General features: G+C 35.0%; 1 protein-coding gene across 5 annotated transcripts in view; it reads left to right on the plus strand.

Annotated features, from left to right (window-relative positions):
• Positions 1-20473, plus strand: part of LOC113419900 (uncharacterized) — a 62758-nt gene that overhangs the window by 4317 nt on the left and 37968 nt on the right. The window contains exon 1 of one of the 5 annotated variants that reach the window (XM_087945210.1): positions 14899-15022. The exons of the other annotated variants lie outside the window; for them this stretch is intronic. The gene's annotated coding sequence lies outside the window, so the exon portion shown is untranslated. Of the gene's footprint in view, positions 1-14898; positions 15023-20473 lie in introns of those variants that run through there. 5 annotated transcript variants of the gene reach the window in all.

Here is a 20473-nt window from a genome sequence, read left to right on the forward strand (position 1 = left end):
TGCTGCGTTACGTGTAAAGTCATGGAATCAATTATTAACCAACCCATTATCCTCCACTTAGGAACAAACAACGTACTCTCTAATAAACAATTTGGTTTCAGGAAAAAACCATCATGTAATCTGCAACTCTTACACTGCAAAAACATATGAACTACACAACTTGATCAAGGCAAAGCAATAGACGCAATCTACATAGCAATAGACGCAATCTACTTCTGTAAAGTCTTTGATTCATGACAAACTACTCCTAAAACTAAAATCTTACGGTATCTCTGGACACTTGCATAACTGGATAGAAGCATTCCTGTCAAACAGACAACAAATGGTCGAAATTGCGAGCGTCCTTTCAAATTCTATACCTGTCAACAGTGGTGTCCCCCAAGGCAGTGTTCTAGGACCAACTCTCTTCATACTCTACATAAATGACCTCTGTGATCATATCAAGAGCAACTGCGTTCTCTTCGCTGATTATGTAAAGCTATTCAACACCACAGACAATATTGCTACCCTTCAAAAAGACCTTGACTATGTATCAGAATGGTCAAACAAATGGCAATTTCAAATCTCAACAAATAAATGCTCTGTCTTATATATTGGCAAAAAAAAATCAGAAAATAAAATACAGGCTGAATAGTCAAGACCTTGTTGATGATCCAAACTCTGTCAAGGATCTTGGAGTACTCATCTCTAATGACCTAAGTGCTAGAGCCCACTGTAACTATGTAGCCGAAAAGGCATTAAGAGTTGTTAACTTAATCTTACGTAGCTTTTTCTCTGGTAATATTACATTAATAACTAGATCATACAAAACATTTGCTAGACCAATACTCGAATACAGCTCATCAGTCTGGAACCCACATTACGTATCTGATATTAACACAGTTGAGAAAGTCCAGAAATATTTCACAAGAAGTGTTCTCCACTCCTCTACTCGTTGCAGAATACCTTATGCCACCAGACTTGAAATTCTAGACCTAGAAAACCTAGAACTACGCTGCCTTTGGTCCAATCTAAGTATAGTATATAAAATCATACATTGCAATGACTTACCTGTCAATGAATACTTCAGTTTCAACCATAACAACACAAGGGAAGAAGGCAGAGCCTCCTCGTTGATGGACTGTAGATCGTGACTCTCTGCGACTATGATCCGTGCTCTTTCATTGGAGAGCCCCGATCATTATGATTAGGGGCTGAAGCTGCCTTGGAGGGGTGGCAGAGTAAGGGGAAGCCACAAGCCAGGTTGAGGGGAGCCGCATCTCCCCCCCTGGGCTTGGTCTTTTTCCCCCCGAAGACGACTGCAGTGGTGGTTTAAAATGGCCACCCCGAAGAGGAGGACTCAACTGGATTAAGATTTGTGCAGGAGGGAAGAAAGAGGTGGATAACATCTGAACCGGGACAACTGGGCAATACAACTAAACAAAAGTACCCCGGGATTAAGGTAACATGGAATTTTTAAGAAAAGAAAAGTGAGCGGCGAAATTACAAAGGGAGAGGAAAAAAAAATAAGAAAATATTTTTGACAGCTAAGCGGGGCTTCGAACCGGGAAAGGAAGAAGCCGGAACTAAAGATTTAACTAAATTTGACTAAAATATTTTGGCAATAAACAGGCATAAAACAAAGCTGGACTTAAGATTGTCAAAAAATAATAATAAAGTTTATAAATTGGAGACTGGACTGTGTTGGAATATTGAGGTTTGAAAAACCCTAAATAAAAAAATAGGGGAAAAAGGTGAAGACTTTGTATAATGGAAAGTGCCACCTTTTGACAAAAACTTGAGCTCAAACAAAATGGAAAGCATCCTGTTTCTGAATGAACTTGTGTGGATATAACATTAAAGAAATATTGAAACAAAGTAAGAATCTTAGAAAGTGAAAGCAGAACCAGAATAAAGGAAAAAGCAAGGAAAGACTGACTGTGGGATTGATTGATGTTTTTGGTATAGACCCTGGGCTGGAATAACTGAGAACTTTAGAAAATTGAAAGAAGAAAGAAGGAAAGTAAAAGTGGTTTTTTTTTTGTGGACTTTAACAATCATAAAATATAAGAGTGTGTAATGATGATATCTCTTCGGGAATTAAAAATGGAACTTAAAAATATGAGAGAATTACTACAGGAAAGAGGTGGATCACTTTGCTCTGTGTTAGAAAAAATGGAAATGGCGATTGAAGAACAAGAAGAAAGCTTCAGAGGAGGAGGAGTCGACTCAAGGAGAAGACATTTTAAATAGATAATTAACACAAAGAACACTACAAAGAAGTGGGGAAAGAAGGAAGGTTAAAAAGTTGAGATTTAAGAAGGCAATCAAAGGGAATACGGGAAAGGCAGAAAGACCCATCAGAAAAGGGGAAAGGAATATATTAAGAAAGAGAGGGATATAACGGAATGAGAAAAGATATGGAGAAAAGAGGGGGAGGAGAAGCAGTAAGAAACAGGTGCATGAAATAAAGAAATACGGAAATAGTAAAATGTTGAAAAGAAATTGTTTTTTCAGAGATAATGGTTGATGAATTAAAAAGGGGATTCTGCAGGGTGACAAGGGGTAATAAGAATATTTCTGCAATTAAAAATATTTAGAAAATAGGGTAATGTAGATACTGATAACTCTTATTAAAAATCAAGGGGGGGAAATATGCTGCGGAATCCAAATGAAAAGATGTACTGATTATTATTGTAACTTCTTAAAAATAATGGTTTATTGGGAATCAAGATGAGGGAATAAAGGTATATTTTAATAATTGAGGTGTCACTCTCAAAGCAGTAAAAGGGAGGAAACCTATACTTGGTTGTTGTTTTTTAGTGTTAAAATTTGTAATAATCTAGAATTTATAAAAAGAACCCTAAATAAGTTAACATAGACTATTAAAAGCAAGGAGAGACATTGGTAACTTTATTATTATTATTATTATTATTATTATTATTATTATTATTATTATTATTATTATTATTATTATTATTATTTATTAGGCAAACACATATTGTTTATCTTTATTTTTAAAATAAATATTAAAGGTTATATTTGAAATAATTGAAATGAAACAAAAAGATGTTTCGATTGAGATTAATGAAAGAGGCTAGAATTAACGTGTTTATTTCTCTCCTTACTGAAAATTTGGAATGGAAAAGGTAATAATATAATTAAGTATGCATATATGAATGTATAATTGCTGTCATATTTGTATGTAAGTGATGACCCGGAAATATGTTGTCCACTAAAAAGATATTTTTGTTTTTAATGTAAAAAACTGAATAAAATTTGTTTTTTAAAAAAAACCATAACAACACAAGATCAAACAATAGATACAAACTCAAGGTTAATTGCAACAAACTTGATTGCAGGAAATACGACTTCAGCAACAGAGTGGTCAATGTCTGGAATACTCTAGCTGACTCTGTGGTTTTTTTCCCCAAACCCCCAAAACTTTAACCTTAGACTGTCTACTATTGACCTCACCCCTTTCCTAAGAGGTCTGTAGGTACCAACCATAAGTGCACCAACCTGCCTACCGTCGCTGTCCTATTGTTTCTTTTATTTATTTATTTTTTCTTATATGTATCCATGTATTCATAATTATGTTTTTACTTATACCTATTATTTTGTAAGCAATTGACAAAAATAAGTAAATAAAAATAAATAAATAAAATTCATCTTATACTACTATTTTGTGGATTATTTTCCAATATATACAATTTATGCGAATGTAAACATTAGTTTATATGTTGTTTATCATTAATTTTTTCATCATCCATCTATCTATCTTTGCTCAATACCATTTTTCCCAAGTCTTACAATACTCGGTCTCCTTTTTCTCTTGTAACATCAGGGTTAATTTATCCATCTCAGCACAAGTATTTTTTGAATGATCAATTCATCTGGTGGTATACATGTATGTTTCCAGCATTGGACATAAGCAATTCTGGCTGCAGTTAGAATATGTAATACTATATATTTTATATTTCTCCCGGAATTTCTTTTTGTATATCCCCAATAAAAAATAATTCCAGTTCTAGTTCTATTGGTTCATTAATAATCTCTTGCAACTATTGCTTAATTTTTAACCAATATTTTTGGGTCTCTGGGCAGGACTACCACATGTGGTAGAATGTACCTTTTTTCTTTTTGCACTTCCAACACGCTGGATTCATGTTGGGATACATTCTCGCTAATCTTGAAAGAGGCAGATACCATCTATAAAACATCTTGTAAGCATTCTCTTTATATACAGCTGATTTTGTTAATTTATAATTTTGATTGCACATGCTTTCCCATACTGTCAAATTTATGTTATGACCAATATTTTGAGCCCAGGTTATCATGCATCCTTTAACAATCTCTTCTTCCAATTCTACCTCCAACAAATACTTATAAATTTTTGGAATTTTTTTTTTTTTGGTCTGGGCCTATTAAAATTTTGTCTAATTGTGGTGGTTTCAAATATATTCCAAAATCTTTTATGTCTTTTTTGTACCTATTTTGTAACAGAAGAAATACCAGTCAATATGTATCCCTTATCTTTGGAGGTGTTGCATCTATTTCAAATTTCCTTCTGCGTCTAATATATCTTTGTATTTTGTCATCTTACCTAAATCTAGATTATTTGGATGAATCATGGCCTCCATCATAGATAGCCAAATTGGGATCTTCCTATAGTGTCTATTTTTAATTTTGGTCCAGTTTTGTAATAGAGAGTCCCTAATTAAATGCCAATGAAAATATGTTGCTTTCCAGTTCCTGTTTCCCACAAAAAGGCATGCCATCCTCTTTGCAGGTTGTGACCTTCCAAGTTTAATATTCTTTTATTGGTTAAATTAATCCATTCTTTCATCCAGATTAATGCTGCCGACTTATATTATAACTCCCAATTTGGAAGCCCAAATCCTCCTCTGCTTTTTATATCTTGTAATGATTTTATCTTTATTCTGGGTTTTTTATCTAACCAAATAAATTTCACCATAATTTTATTGAGTTCATTAAAAAAAGATTTCTTTAATCTGATAGGGTTCGTTTGGAATAAATATAAAAATTTTGGTAAAATAGACGTTTTTATGGCTGCTATTCTTCCCAGTAATGATAATTGATAATGGCCCATAGTTCTAAATCTTTTTTAGTTTGTTGTAGTAATTTATCATAATTATTCTCTTTTATTGTTTTGCATTTTGCAGTCAGCCATATACCTAAATATTTAATTTTCTTTATTGTTTGTAATCCCATTACCCTTTCTAATTCTATTTTTTGTAATTCTTGTAAATTTTTTGTTAAAAGTTTCATGTTCTATCTATTAATTTTCAGGCCAGCCACTTCCCCATATCTTTCTAGTTCGCTAATTATCTCCTTCCCTGTCTCTATCGGGTCTTCAATAAAAAACACCATGTCCGCAAGAGCTTGCAATTTGTATTCTTCCTTTCTAATTCTCGGTCCTTTTATTCCAGGATTTTGCCTAATTTGTCTTAATAAGGTCTCAAGTGACAATATAAAAAGCAGAGGAGAAAGAGGACAGCCTTATCTAACTCTTTTTCTTATTTCTAAGCTCTGGGTATTTTCACCATTAACTATAATATTTGCCTTTTGGGTAGAATATATTGTTATTATGTTCTCAAATTTAGTTCCTAGGTTCATATTGTAAATTTGTTGTATCATAAATTACCAGTTCAAGTTGTCAAATGCTTTCTGAGCGTCCAGCTGGACTCTCAGAAAGCATTTGACAACTTGAACTGGTAATTTATGATACAACAAATTATGATACAACAAAAGACAATGGATACTTGTTTCTCTGGGTGGGCACCATAATATTCCAAAATATCTATTACTATCCTTACATTGTTCCTAATTTGTCTATCTGGTAAAAATCCATTTTGGTCTGAATGAATATATTCATTCAGGAGTCTCTTCAATCTATTCATTATTATAGTAATAAATATTTTGTAATCGGCATTCAGTAGAGATATTGGTCTATAATTTTGGATTTGTCTAATATCTGTGCCCTCCTTTGGGATCAGCGAAATAAATGCATCCCTCCATGACTCCGGCATCCTGGCTTCTATCAAAACCTCATTATAGAGGTCTAACAACAGTGGCCCTAGTTGTTCTTCCATCACCTTATATAATTCCCCTCGGAGACCATCTGGCCCTGAAGTTTCTAATTGCCTGATTCAATTCTACTGTGGTTATATCTTTGGTTAAGTTTTCCTTCAAATCTTCTGCTATTAATGGCAGAATCCTTCCTCTCAGATATTCTTTTATCTGTTCTTCATCTACCTCCTCTTTTTTACACAGATTCGTGAAGTACTGGTGTACAATCTTTTTCTTTCTTTCTATTGTGTGTTGGTATTCTCCGTTTTCATCCTGTAGTTGATAAATCGTTCTTTTTTCTCTCTCTTTCTTAAGCCTATAGGAGAGCTATCTTCCCGGTTTATTTGCTTGTTCAAAAAATGTTTAACTGTCTTTAAATTTTTCACCATTTCTTCCTGTTCTACTAAATTAAGTTTATGTTTAGTTAAAGTCAATTGTTCTTTTAATTTGATATTTTGTAGGGTATTTTGTACTTGAATCTCTAATTTTTTAAATTGTTTCCTGCAGATTATTTTGTTGAGCCCATCTTTCCTTGTTCTTTTTTGCTGTATAAGATATTATCCCACAGGTAAATGCCTTCGTAGTGCCCCATAAGTTCTGCATTGATGTATGTTGTCTATTATTTTCCTTAAAGAATAATGTTAATTCTTCTCTTAAGTTTCTGGACAAATTCTGTACCTTTTAGTATTTGGGTATTTAAAGTCCACCTTCATCTTGTTTTTTTCCTACCTCTCCAACTTATTTTGAGTGGATTGTGATCAGCCCAGGAATTTGGTAGTATTTCTATATCCTCCACTTCTCCTTCTATTTCTCTTTCCATCCAGGCCATATCGATGTGTGACCATGATTGATGTGGATTGGAGTAGAAAGTGAATTGTCTTTTTTCTGGATTCAATTTTCTCCAGACATCTATCAAATTAAATTCTGTAATAATTTCAAGACATGATTTTCTTTTCTTTTCTTTCCTTTCCTTTTTTCTTTTCAGCCCTATAATCTTCTTTGTGATCTGCTATTGCATTATAGTCTCCTATGATACAAATATTTCTTTGTTCTAATTCAAAAATTTTCTTATGTAATATTTTATAAAATTCTTGTTGATTTTCATTAGGTGCATAGATTACTACTAATAATACCTGTTTGAGGGCTATTCACACTTCCATCATCAAAATTGGGACCTGCGACTTCCGGTTTGCAGGGCTTCGGCGGCAAGCAGGAATCCGCGATCGTGTGCGGTTTCTGCCTGGGCTCGCCGCTGGAGCACCCCGAGCCAGCTGGCTTCGGGGCTAAGCCACCCCATAGAGATGGGGGAGATCTCCAGCAGGGTCAAGGAAAGCCGCATCTTTCCTCCTCAGCTGGCCAAACTCCCTTTCCCGAAGGCGGTAAGAGTGGTGGTCAGAAATGGCCGCCTCAAACAAGCACTCAACCGGAAAAAAAAAAGTGCAGGAGGAAGCTAAGAAGTGAAAGTTTTGGCTGACCGGGATAAAAAGCAACAACTAAGGTACCCTGGAATTTTAATTTTATAAAAGATAACATCGCTCCCAAAGAAGATTCGGAAGCAACGAATGAAAGTGAAACGGGAAAGTTTTTTTTTCTTCACTCTCCTTCCTCACGTTGACAACGAAGAGAACTGAATAAGAAATCGGAAAAATCCGCTTTGGCACCAATACGTAATTAAACTGGAAATATAATTAAATACCAAAGGGACAATAAAGATTTCTGAACATTAAAAAATCCTCTTTTTTTGCTATAAGTGGGAAGAGAGAGGAAAAGAATAAGGTCAGGATTTGGAAGGAGGAGTCTGCCTGGAATTCAAAAGAATCTAAAGTTAAATCTTAATAAGACTTCTAAAAGATACATTTTAACTGGAACTTTGCAACTAAATAGTAACCCCAGGAAGAGAAAGTGAAAAAAGAAGAAAGTGCTAAAAGAAACAGCTTGTGTGTATTTGGATTGCTTGGTGGCTTTGGGATTTCTGGAAATTATATTTGAATGACTAAAAACAATTGGGTGGCTGTTTAAAAAAATTCTACAATGGCATCCCTTTTGGATGAACTGAAAATGGAATTTAAAAAAATATAAAGAAGAGGCACAAGAAGGGAAGGGCTCCTTTGGCTCCGTTTTTCAATTCTTAGAAATGGCGATCTGTGTATACAAGAAACAACAAGAAAAGACTGCGCAACAAGAAGATTGGGACAAAGAAGAAGCCATCTTTAATGAACAAGTAACTCTAGCTGGGGAAGAAAGGGGAAAGGGGAGAAAGAGAATGGAGAATTTAAGACAAAAAAAAAAACAGCCAAAAAAGGGAAAAATAATGTGAAAAGTGGATATAATGTTGGAAAGCAACAGAAAATGGGAATACAAAAGAGGGAAATGGAGGTGGAGAGACGGGGGTAAAAAGGGGAGAGAGAAGAAGAAAGGGAAGAAGGAAGGGAAGAGAAGTTACAAAGGTTTGGAGCAAGATGTAAAGAAACAGGACCTATTCAGAGATAATGGGTGAAAATTTAACTGAAAAAGGGATTCTGTAAAGGTACATAAGATTGTATTGTTATATTTGTAATAGAAATAATGTTAGAAAATTGGAAACAATATATGATTAAAAAGTGGGATAAAATAGTGTAATTTAGTGAAACTTTTGTGAACAAAATAAATGAAATTAAATAAATGAGAGAAATTGAATTAGGAAGGAATGGGAACATTTTAACTACTCAATGTTTTATAAAATATAAGTGAAGTGGGGGGGAAGTAACTATGGAAAGTTTATAAGTGTTCCCATAGAAGTATGATACTTATTTGAAAAGTAATGTGTAAAATGTTTAAGATTTAAATGAATATTAATATTAATGATAGAATTGAATTGGTATGGATTGTTGTTTTAATTATATTATATTATATATTTATAATTTTTTCTTTTTTAAAAAATACAGTGTGTAGTTTTAGAATGTACCAAGCAGAATCCGAATGGAAGTTATGTATTATATTAAGTGTTATAATTTTAGGGGAAAGATATAAAGGCGTCATACTCCAATCAGTGATTACAGGAGAAATTTTGTTTAATGAGAGAAGATAATAGACAGTTGAAACAGGACTGACAAAGAATATAAATACAATGATTTGAATTGAGATGAAATAAATAAAATAAAATTAAGAAAGTTAAAAGAGGGGAGAAGCTATATAGAAAACGTAGAATGGTAATAAGATATGGAATGGAATATAAAAATGAACATGAACTTGAATTTGTGTCTGTACGAAGAGATGTAACCCAGGATCATGCTGCTTTCAAAAAAGATGTTTTATGTTTTTATGTTTTATGTTTTGTTTGTTTATGTCCGTTTTTAAAAATCAATAAAATTTTCAAAAAAAAAATTGGGATCTGCAAAAATTAAATTCGTTTTTATTTCCTCTTTGATGTATACAGCTATTCCTTTCTTTTTGTTTGAATCTGCTGGGGCAGTATATAATTTCCCTAATTTGGGACATTCTAACTGTTTTTCATCTACTTTTTGGATATGTGTCTCTTGTAAAAATATTATATCTACTTTTTGTTTAATTAATTTTGCTAGTTCTTTTCCTCTTTGTTGCCGAACTCAAACCATTTATGTTAATCAATAGTAATTTCACTTCTTCCCCCATTCACTTAGTTGTATCTAATTCTTTGTCTTCTGCTCGCCCTTATCTCTCTTTGTGTTCTAGTTATTGTTTTTAGGTCTTCCTGATCCTATTGTTGATGATCTGTCTTTTCTGTTCTCTGATCTTCTTTACTCTCTTCTTGTTGTTGTTGTTCCTGTTCCTCTTGGGTGTGTGATTCAAGCTCTTTCTTGCTGCTCTGATCTTCCGGACCAACTAGTTGGTCATAGAAATCTTGGGCCTTCACTAGGATGTCAATTTTAATTTTCTTTTCCCATGTGGTAAGCATCCCTTCTGGAATCAGCCACTGAAATAAGATATCCCTCTTGTTCAATTGCATAGCCAAGAATCTATAGTCCCATCTCTGCTCCCTCACCCTTCTCGGGATCTGTTTTAATATCTGAATCTCCTTTTCCTTGTAGACAACAGGTTCATCTCTTGTTATTATGTATACTATATCCCGGACCTTTCTCCTTGTAAACCTTATGTGGACTTCCTTTGGCAATTTATGTCATCTGGCATAACTTGTGCTCACCCTGTAAACGTCATCCATTTCATTCAGTATTTCACTTTTATCTCTTCCTAATGTTTCTGCTAAGATTTCCGCCATCACCAGTTCCAGATCTTCTTCCTTGGTTTCCACGACATTTTGGAATCTAAGATATGATGCTGCTTGGTCCATCTCAAAGTGGCTCAGGAAATCTTCCAATTCTTTTTTTTATTATTTTCATCTGTTGATCGACCATTTCTAATCTTTTCCCCATTTGTTCTGTTCATTTTTCAACTTCTTTTATTGTATGATAATTCTTTTCTAGGGCCTGCTGAATTGAACCAACTTTCTCATCTAATTTAGATATATCTGATTTCATTTCACTGTTTAATTTTTCCCATTTCTTCTTTGACTTCATTTATATCAGCTTTCATTTCTGTATGGTTCTTCATCATTGTTTCCTGGAGTTTTAATATCAATTCCTGTAATGTAAGTAATGTAGTTTGTATGTTAATGTTTGAAGCCGAATTCTGTTTCTCTGCTGTTAGCATCCCCTCAATTGTTTTTTATGTCAAGGATGAAGCTACCATCGTTGAGGTTGTTGACATCGGTGTGGTTTTTTTCCCTGGTCTTCACCGTCGTGGTGGTTATGCTTGTCATTTCTTTTAATATTTCAGTCTGTTTTCTTAAAATACTATAAACATTATCCCAAATCAACATTAAATAATCTAAGTAATATGGATTACTAAATTTAAGTATTTATCAATGATATACTTCTAATAATTTAATTCCTAAAACTTTCAATTTTCCTATTTAAGATCAACACTTATTGCCCCCATTAATATTTTTAGATATTCAATTTATCTGACCATATAAATATGTTTAACTATATAAATATATAACTATGTAAATAGATATATAAACTGTAAATAGAATAAATAGAAATACCACTATCCCCCCTTATTAATTAAATAGAAAATTAATCTAACTGTTTAAATATATGTAAATGTATATAAAAGTTGTAAAAATGTGGATATATAAATATAGATATAAACTGTAGATCAGTGGTGGGATTCAATTTTTTTTTACTACCGGTTCTGTGGGCGTGGCTTGGTGGACGTGGCAGGGGAAGGATACTGTAAAATCTCCAATCAGAGTGGGATTTGCCGGTTCTCTGAACTACTCAAAATTTCTACTACCGGTTCTCCAGAACTGGTCAGAACCTGCTGAATACCACCTCTGCTGTAGATATACTGAATATAAATACAATTAACTAAGTACCAATAAAGTAGATACTATTAAATTAAACACAGTATAAACTAATATAAAAGTTTAAGCTCTGAGCCTCTAATCAAATCTTACTGATTTTATCTATTCTTAATTTCTATAAAGTAATTTTCTAGATATCACTCTATTAGCAGATTTATGTAAATGTAAACACTTATTTCTGTAGATCTTCAAGTCCCTTGTAATCAAAGAGAAAAAAAGAAAACAGAGGAAATGTCAATAATTCAGTAGTTAATCTAATAATACACTCCTCACAATGGCTTTCCACTAGTTCAGTTCTCTTATCTTAAAGGCAAGTTGCTGAGTAATAGTTGTTCTCCTCGATGGATGCCTCCAATATTCCAGCCACTTCTCTTGTGTTCGTCACTTCCTTAATAAAGTTCCATAACTGCAACCTAGTAACTGGCGCTTATCACTATCATGTCTTTTGTTCTTTTAGGTCTAAAAGGCTTCCTGGATCTTCACTCTTTTCCCTTTTGGGGGGGAAGGGGTTATCACAATCTCCTAGCTCCTCTCTTGGGCAATCTGCTGCTCCCCACTCTCTCTCTGATTGATCTCACCCCCACCTGTTTACCACTTTTCCGGAGCTCCGATCAGCCTTCCAAACTAATCTCTGCCACAGCCTATCTCCAATCTTGCTTCCTCCTATCAGCTGGGCTGTCAGGACTTCAGAGGACGGTATTCAAGGACGGCAGCCTCTTGCGTGCTGGGCTCAAAGGGTATCTCTTCGTCGCGGGAGCAGTCGCCCTCCGCCACTCCGTTCCTCAAGTTTCCCCACACCATCACGATTCTCTTCAGGATTCATGTTCCCCACAGGGTCTCTCCAGCACCAAGAAAAAGGGGTGAAGAACAGAGCCTGCTCTTTGTTGCCTCTTCTTGTCCTGACATCACAACCAGAAGCAGCCAAACATTTCTTATAGTTGTAGATGCATATTCAAAGTGGCTTGAAGTAATCCAAATGACCACAACCATGGCAGAAGCCATTAGCAAAGTACTGAGGAAACTGTTGGCCAGCCATGGGTTACCGGACATGGAGGTGTCTGATAATGGGCCCCAATTCATGGCAAATCAATTCAAAGGGTTCTTAGCAGAATAAAGAATCTGCCATGCCCTGTCCATGCATGGACGATCAAGCACTAACGGTCAAGTGAAGAGGATGATGAGATCAATCAAGGAAACCCTAGCCAGAATGGGCCTGGGGGATTGGTAAGCAAAAATAGATAAAATGTTACTGATACAACATATCACTTCTAGTGCCACCACACATAGAATTCCAGCAGAATTATTAATGGGCTGGAAATTAAGATTCCCCCCTAGATAGGTTACACCCAAATTATAACACATCCATGGACTCAACCAGCAAATGCCAGTCATTTAATATAGGGCAGTTAGTCTATGCCCATAACTACATGGGTGGGGCCACGTGGATCCTAGCACAAACAGTACAAATCACAGGTCACCGATCTTATTGGATAGAGTTAGAGGACAGTAAGATATGGAGTAGATACATTGACCAACTCCAGGGATGGTTGAGCCACCACAGGACCAGACACGGAAACACAGAACCAGCCCTGACAAAATATATACACCGAAAACCAGCATAGACACAATCCAATACTAGTCTCAAACCCGAACAGTTGTCTCAATCACTTGAGCTGAGCAGGTCAGGTCACACCCACCATAGCCCTGCCTACCTGCATGACTACTTACTACATATTCAATCTGATTGATTAACACTGTCCAAGAGGAGAGGGGTGTTGAATATTCAACAGAGTGGATTCTGAAGTAAGAATCGACTCATTGGAGCAATTTCCCTGATGGGAAATTGAAGCGCTGTCAGTGACTGAAATGCCAGATAGCTCCCGGCTTAAAAGCAGGGAGATGGGCTCAGCTGCTTGTTTCAAGATCTTCAATAAAGAACTATTTATATGGTCCTAAGTGTCCTGCCTCTTCAATCAACCCCCCAACTTAACAAGTTCTGTGTGAATTTTGTGAGAATTTAAGAAAGCAATGGATACATGTGATTCAGAAAGAAAGGGGGACCTGCAAAATAATTTCTGATTTTAAGAATATGAACTGCTGACTCCTGTTGCCTTATAACTCTTGATTTAACAGACTTTTTTCTCACATTTCTTTTTTGGCTCCTAAAATCCAGTTGAAGATTTTGTCTATGTGTGCTGATAACTCCTGGGCATTTAAAAAGTGTAGGACATACTCCATTTCCTTTTTGAAGCAAGCTGAGTACTGAATATTATGGAAAACCTCAGATTACATAGCAAACTTTTATTTAGCTGAGGTTTAAACTTTTTCCAGCACAAGGAGAATTGCAAATTAAATGTAGAAAGTTAGCACCCACCCCTCTCCTAGAAGAATGAAATATTCTAGGAAATATTAAAAAGGCAGAATATTATACCTCCCTGGATATACACCGAAAACCATCAGCCCCCAGCTTTGTTAATAGCCTCAGAAAGACTGGGCCTTCCTATCTATAAGACAAAAGGCCTTCAGCTCCAGGGTGATAGCATTAGCTCTCACTCAAGATCCAAACCAGGACAAAGCCATTAAGCCATAATAGGAATTCTGAAACACCCTTTCAGAATACAACTTCTTTATTACATCATCACCCAGCAAGATTCAACCAAGCCTTGGACACAGACAACTTACAAGGTTAGCTGGACCCCCACATAGCCCTCTGGAAATCTGACAACCAATAGGATACATTTCTTGCAAGGCCCAAGAGAGGATATAAATATATCTCACTCTCCACTCCATGTGGTCAGCTACACAGGATTTGAAACCCATGTGGTCCTGTTCACTATTAAACCATCCTTCCAAGCAGTCTCCATGTTTCCAGTGTCTTTCTCCCCACTTGGAATTGAACCCAGATAGATTTTCTTCCGCCATAAATAAAAATATTATTTTGCAGGGTAGCTCCTACACCCCAAGTTTGGACTGATTGTCCAATCTTATCTAAGGCTCCCCAGGTAACAATTCAGACTTTTTAAGTTAAATTAAAAGCTCATGAAGGGACTGGTGAAGATAGAAATGCCAATAGCAATTCGTTTTATTTTGGTGTTTTTGTTTTATTTTTGTTAAACAAATAGGAAAGAGCAAAAATTTTCACACACCACTGGACTTAAGAAATGCCCTTTCCGAAACCTCCGGTTTGCAGGGCTTCGGCGGCAGGCAGGAATCCGCGATCGTGCGCAGTTTCTGCCTGGGCTCGCCGCTGGAGTGCCCCGACCCAGCCGGCTTTGGGGCTAAGCCACCCCGTAGAGGTGGTGAAGATAGGGGGGATCCGGCAGGGTCGAGGGGAGCCGCACCTCTCCTCCTCAGCTGGCTAAACTCCCTTTTCCGAAAGCGGTAAGAGCGGCGGTCAGAAATGGCCGCCTCAAAGAGGCACTCATCCGGAAAAGAAAGTGCAGGAGGAAGTTAAGAAGTGAAAGTTTTGGCTGACCGGGATAAGAAGCAACAACTAAGGTATCCTGGAATTTAAATTTCAAGAAAGATACATCACTCCCTAAGAAGATTCGGAAGCAGCGAATGAAAGTGAGAAGGGAAAGGTGTTTTTTTCTCACTCTCCTTCCTTACATTGATAGCAGATGAATGAGAAATCGGAAAAACCTGCTTTGGCAACAATAGGTAATTAAACTGGAAAATTAAATGCCAAGGGGACAATAAAGATTTCTGAACACTTAAAAAACTTTTTTTTTGCTGTAAGTGGGAAGGGAGAGGAAAAGAATAAGAGCAAGATTTGGCTGGAGGAGGCTGCTTGGAATTTAAAAGAATCTAAAGTTAAATCGTAACAAGACTTCTAAAAGATACATTTGAACTGGAACTTTGCAACTAAATTGTAACCCCAGGAAGAGAAAGTGAAAAAAGAAGAAAGTGTTAAATGAAATAGCTTGTGTGTATTTGGATTGCTTGGTGACTTTGGGACTTTTGGAAATTATATTTGAATGATTAAAAATACTTGGGTGGTTGTTTAAATTTTTTTTTACAATGGCATCACTTTTGGATGAACTGAAAATGGAATTTTAAAAATATAAAGAAGAGGAACAAGAAGGGAAGAGCTCTTTTGGCCCCGTTTTTCATTTCTTAGAAATGGCGATTTGTACCTATGAGAAACTACAAGAAACTGTGCAACAAGAAGATTGGGACAAAAAAGAAGCCATCTTTAATGAACAAGTAACTTTATCTGGGGAAGAAAGGGGAAAGGGGGGAAAGAGAATGGAGAATTTAAGACCCAAAAAAACAATCAAAAAAGGGAAAAATAAGGTGAAAAATGGATATAATGTCAGAATGCAACAGAAAAGAGGAATACAGAAGAGGGAAATGGAGGTGGAGAGACAAGGGGGTAAAAAGGGCAGAGTGAAGAAGCAAGGGAGGAAGGAAGGGAAGAGAAGCTACAAAGGTTTGGAACAAGATGTAAAAAAAAACAGGATTTATTTAGAGATAATGGGTAAAAGTATAACTGAAAAAGAGATTCTGCAAAGGTACATAAGATTGTATTGTTATACTTGTATTAGAAATAATGTTATAAAATTTGAACAACATATGATTATAAAATGGGATAAAATACTCAGTGTAATTCAGTGAAACTTTTTTGAATAAAATAAATGAAATGAAATAAATGAGAGAATTGAATTAGGAAGGAATGGGAACATTTTAATTACACAATGTTTTAAAATATAAGTGAAATGGGGGGGAAGTAACTACACAAAATTTATAAGTGTTCCCAGAGAAGCATGATACCTATTTGAAAAGTAATGTGTAAAATGTTTAAGATTTAAATGAATATTACTTTTAACGATAGAGTTCAATTGGTATGGATTGTTGTTTTTAATTATATTATATATTTATAATTTCTTCTTAAAATATAGTGTGTAGTTTTAGAATGTACTAAGCAGAATCTGAATGAAAGTTATGTATTATATTAAGTGTTATAAATTTAGGGGAAAGATATAAAGGCGTCATACTCCAATCAGTGATTACAGGAGAAATTTTGTGTTAATGAGAAAAGATAATAGACAGCTGAAACAGGACAGACAAAGGATATAAGTATAATGATTTAAATTGAGATGAAATAAAAAAAAATAGAATTAAGAGAGTTAAAAGAGTTAAAAGAGTGGAGAAGCTATATAGAAAATGTAGAATGGTAATAAGATATGGAATGGTATATAAAAGTGAGCATGAACTTGAATTTATGTCTGTACAAAGAGATGTAACCCGGGATCAAGCTGATTTCAAAAAAAGATGTTTTATGTTCTCATGTTTTGTGTTTTGTTTGTTTAAAAATCAATAATTTTTTTGGAAAAAAACAAAAAAAAAATGCCCTTTCCCCCCCACTACATGAACATTTCTAGCATTTGTTTTTATATGGAAGTGTTCTTCAGTATATTTATTTGCATACCTCATGATGCTTGGATTTAAGCACAATCTGTTTTTCTTTTTCTTTTCTTTTTCAATTATTAAATTTTATTTAGTTTTCAAAATTTAAAAACAAAATAAAACTTTATACATCATTATATTAATGTCAAGACATCTTTTACATTTCCTTATCATCTTTCTATATACACATTTCTTTCATTATACCATTTCAACTTAATATATAAATAAATATAGATAGATATGAATATAGATGAATATAAGTATTTACATATTTCTTATTCTTTACTTAATTGCCATTTTGATTCCTTTTTATTCTTAAACCATTCATACCAGATATCCCAGACATTATAATATATCGACTCTTTTTTGTCTCTTAATTTCATTGTTAATCTGTCCATCTCTGTATAGTCTAAAAAATTTTTATAACAATTGTGCATAGGAAATCCTAGCAGCTGTTAAGATGAGCTTAATGTATTTATCTTTTTTTATTATATTTTTCTGTTATTATGCCTAACAGAAATACTTCTGGTTTGGTTTCAATTTTCTGTTTTGTTATTTCTTCTAGCCACAATCGAATTATATTCCAATATTTCTTGACCTCTGGGCTGGTCCACCACATGTGAAAATATGTACCTTTTTCCTTTTTACATTTCCAACAGCTTGGGCTTAGGTTGAACATTTTTGCTAATCTAGCAGGAGGAAGATGCCACCTATAAAACATTTTATATAGATTTTCCCTGTATGCTGTGGACATAGTTAATTTGTAATTTAGTCCCCACATTTTTTCCCAATGTTCCAAATCTAAATTGTGTCCAATGTTTTTCACCCATACCACCGTTGTCTCCTTTACCACCTCCGCTTCCATCTTGAAATTTAATTAAAAATTATATATTTTTGAAATCATTTTTGTTCAGTTCCTTGTATAATTACGTCTAATTGGTGTTTTCCCATGTGAAATCCATATTGTTCTTTATCTTTTTTATATCTCGCCTGAATTTGTATGTATGGTCTATTTTTATATTTTGTTGTTGTAGTGCTTATATTGTTTTCAGCCTTCCTTGTTCATCTAATAAGTCTTTATAATTTCTCATTTTGGTCAGATCCATTGCATTGGGGTAGATTTGTGCTTCCATAGTTGATAGCCAGCAATGTACTTTATCATAATGATTCTTTTTAATTTTATTCCATATTTGAATTATTGAGTCTCTGATAAGGTGTCTCTGAAAATATGAATGTTGCTTATTTTTCCCTTCCCACAGAAAGCTATACCACCCTTTTTGCAAGTTGTAGCCTTCTATCAAGAGTATTCTTTTGTTTTTCCAGATTGATCCATTCCTTAATCCATACCATGGCTGCTGCCTGATAGTACATTTCCCAGTCAGGGAGTTCAAAGCCACGCCTTTCTCTTTTGTCCTGTAATAGTTTCATATTTATCCTAGCTTTTTTTCCCCCCAAATAAACTTAATTACTATTTTGTTCTTTTCTCCAAAAAAAATTTATCTAATTTCACTGGTATTGTTTAAAAAAGATATAATACTTTGGGTAACGTGGACATATTAATTGCCATGATTTTCCCCATTAACAATAACTGTAATTTCTCCCATATTTCCAATTCTTTTTTTTAATTTGCATCATTAATTTATCATAATTATATTTTTTTAATTGATGAGCATCTTGATGTTAACCAGATGCCTAAATATTTTATCTTTTTGACAATTTGCATTCCCAATTTTTCTTAATTCTTTTTTTTTTCATCTTTTAGATTCTTGGTCAATATCTCTGTTTTATTTTTATTTATTTTGAGCCCCATAACATTGCCAAATTCTTCTATTTCTTTTAATAATTCTACTCCAGTGTCCTCCGGATCTTCCAAGAAAAATACTATATCATCAGCGAAAGCCTGTACTTTATAATGCTCCTATCTCATTAAGGCCCCTTTAATTTCTTTATTTTTCCAAATATTCTCCAATAAGTTCTCTAGCATAAGTATAAAGAGTAGGGGTGTCTTACTCCCTTGTTGATCTTAAATGTTTCTGTCCTATCACCATTTAGTATTATACTGGCCGTTTGCGTTGAATAAATTGCTGAAATTGTTTTAATAAACTTGTCACCGAAATCCATACACAATCTGTTTTTCATTGACTTTTACAGAAAATCTGCTAGTTTTTTTCTAACCTTTTGCTAGAGTAGACTACAATTTTCCAATATGATGATTTCATGTGTTGATCACATGAAAATGCTACAGTTAGAATAAATTACAATTTGCTCAGTTAAACAAAAGACCAAACAAGAGGGCTATGCATATGAAGACCAGTAACTAGATGCCGCATGATGTACCCTTCTCAAGCATGGGAATGTTTGCTCATTTTTGCTTTATGACTTGCATCCTATAGAACATGCAACATCTGCAGAATCCAAGTATAACAATTTCCAGTGCTTCTCTTAAAAATCCAGCTGAATTTTTCCTGTCTCCCATGACAAAAAGTCCAGCTTTTCTTTTTTCAGTAGCAGAAATGAAGTAAATAAATGATCTCAAAGATGCATCCAGTTTTAATACAAACTTTAAATTTTACCGTGATGATATTAGTTCCATCACAGAGTGGATAGAGTGCAAGGCGCAAGACGGGAAATGCAGCCCCCACAAAACAGAACATTCTCTAAACAGCAGAATTGCAACATAAAGGTCATGGAGGAACAGAAATATTAGCCTAGAGGTTTAAACAAAATTGGGCATGTATAAGAGATAGTTGGCAAATGTGCAAATTGTTTAGCTTATTCTAAGGCACTGCCCGAGTGTCAAACTCATGATGTCACAGAGTCATCACATGATGTATCATGACTTTTTTCCCCTTCGCTAAACTGGGGATGGAGGTGGGGTGGCCAGCACGTGACGCATCCAGCCTGTGGGCCGCAACTTTGACACCTCAGTTCTAAGGGAAGAGGACTAAAGCCACATTCATCCTGATTATTATTCAGGAACTGTGGTGGCACAGTAATTAGAATAAAGTAATTGCAGGCTAATTCTGCTGACTGCCAGGAATTCAATCCTCACCAACTCAAGGTTGACTCAGCCTTCCATCCTTCCAAGGTCAGTAAAATGAGGATCCAGATTGCTGGGGGCAACATGCTGACTGTAAACCGCTTAAAAAGGTCTGTAGAGCACTGTGAAGGGGTATATAAGATTAAGTCGTAAGTGCTATTGTTATTTAGAGCATGGTACAAGATACGGATAATCAGAGTTGGAAGGGACCTTATAGATCATCTAGTCCAACCCCCCAGGCCTCAGCAGGAGACCCTACACCATTTCTGACAATCTCTTCTTGAAAGTAATAAAGTTCCCACAACTTCTGAGGGCAAGCTGTTCCATTGGGTGATTGTTCTCACTGTCAGAAAGTTTCTCCTTGTTTCCAGATTAAATCTCTCATTGTTCAGTTTCCATCCATTATTTCTTGTCTGGCCCACAGGTTCTTTAGAAAATAGCTTGACCCCTTCCTCTCTGTGGCAGCCCCTCAAATATTTGAACACTGCTATCGTGTCTCCCCTGGTCCTTCTCTTCACTAGACTAGCCAAGCCCAGTAGCTGTAACCGTTCTTTGTATGTTTTAGTCTC

Source organism: Notechis scutatus, chromosome Z, assembly GCF_049901735.1.
Source record: "Notechis scutatus isolate UNSWTSFEM ecotype Mainland chromosome Z, rNotScu1.2, whole genome shotgun sequence".
NCBI classification, from domain to species: domain Eukaryota; kingdom Metazoa; phylum Chordata; class Lepidosauria; order Squamata; family Elapidae; genus Notechis; species Notechis scutatus.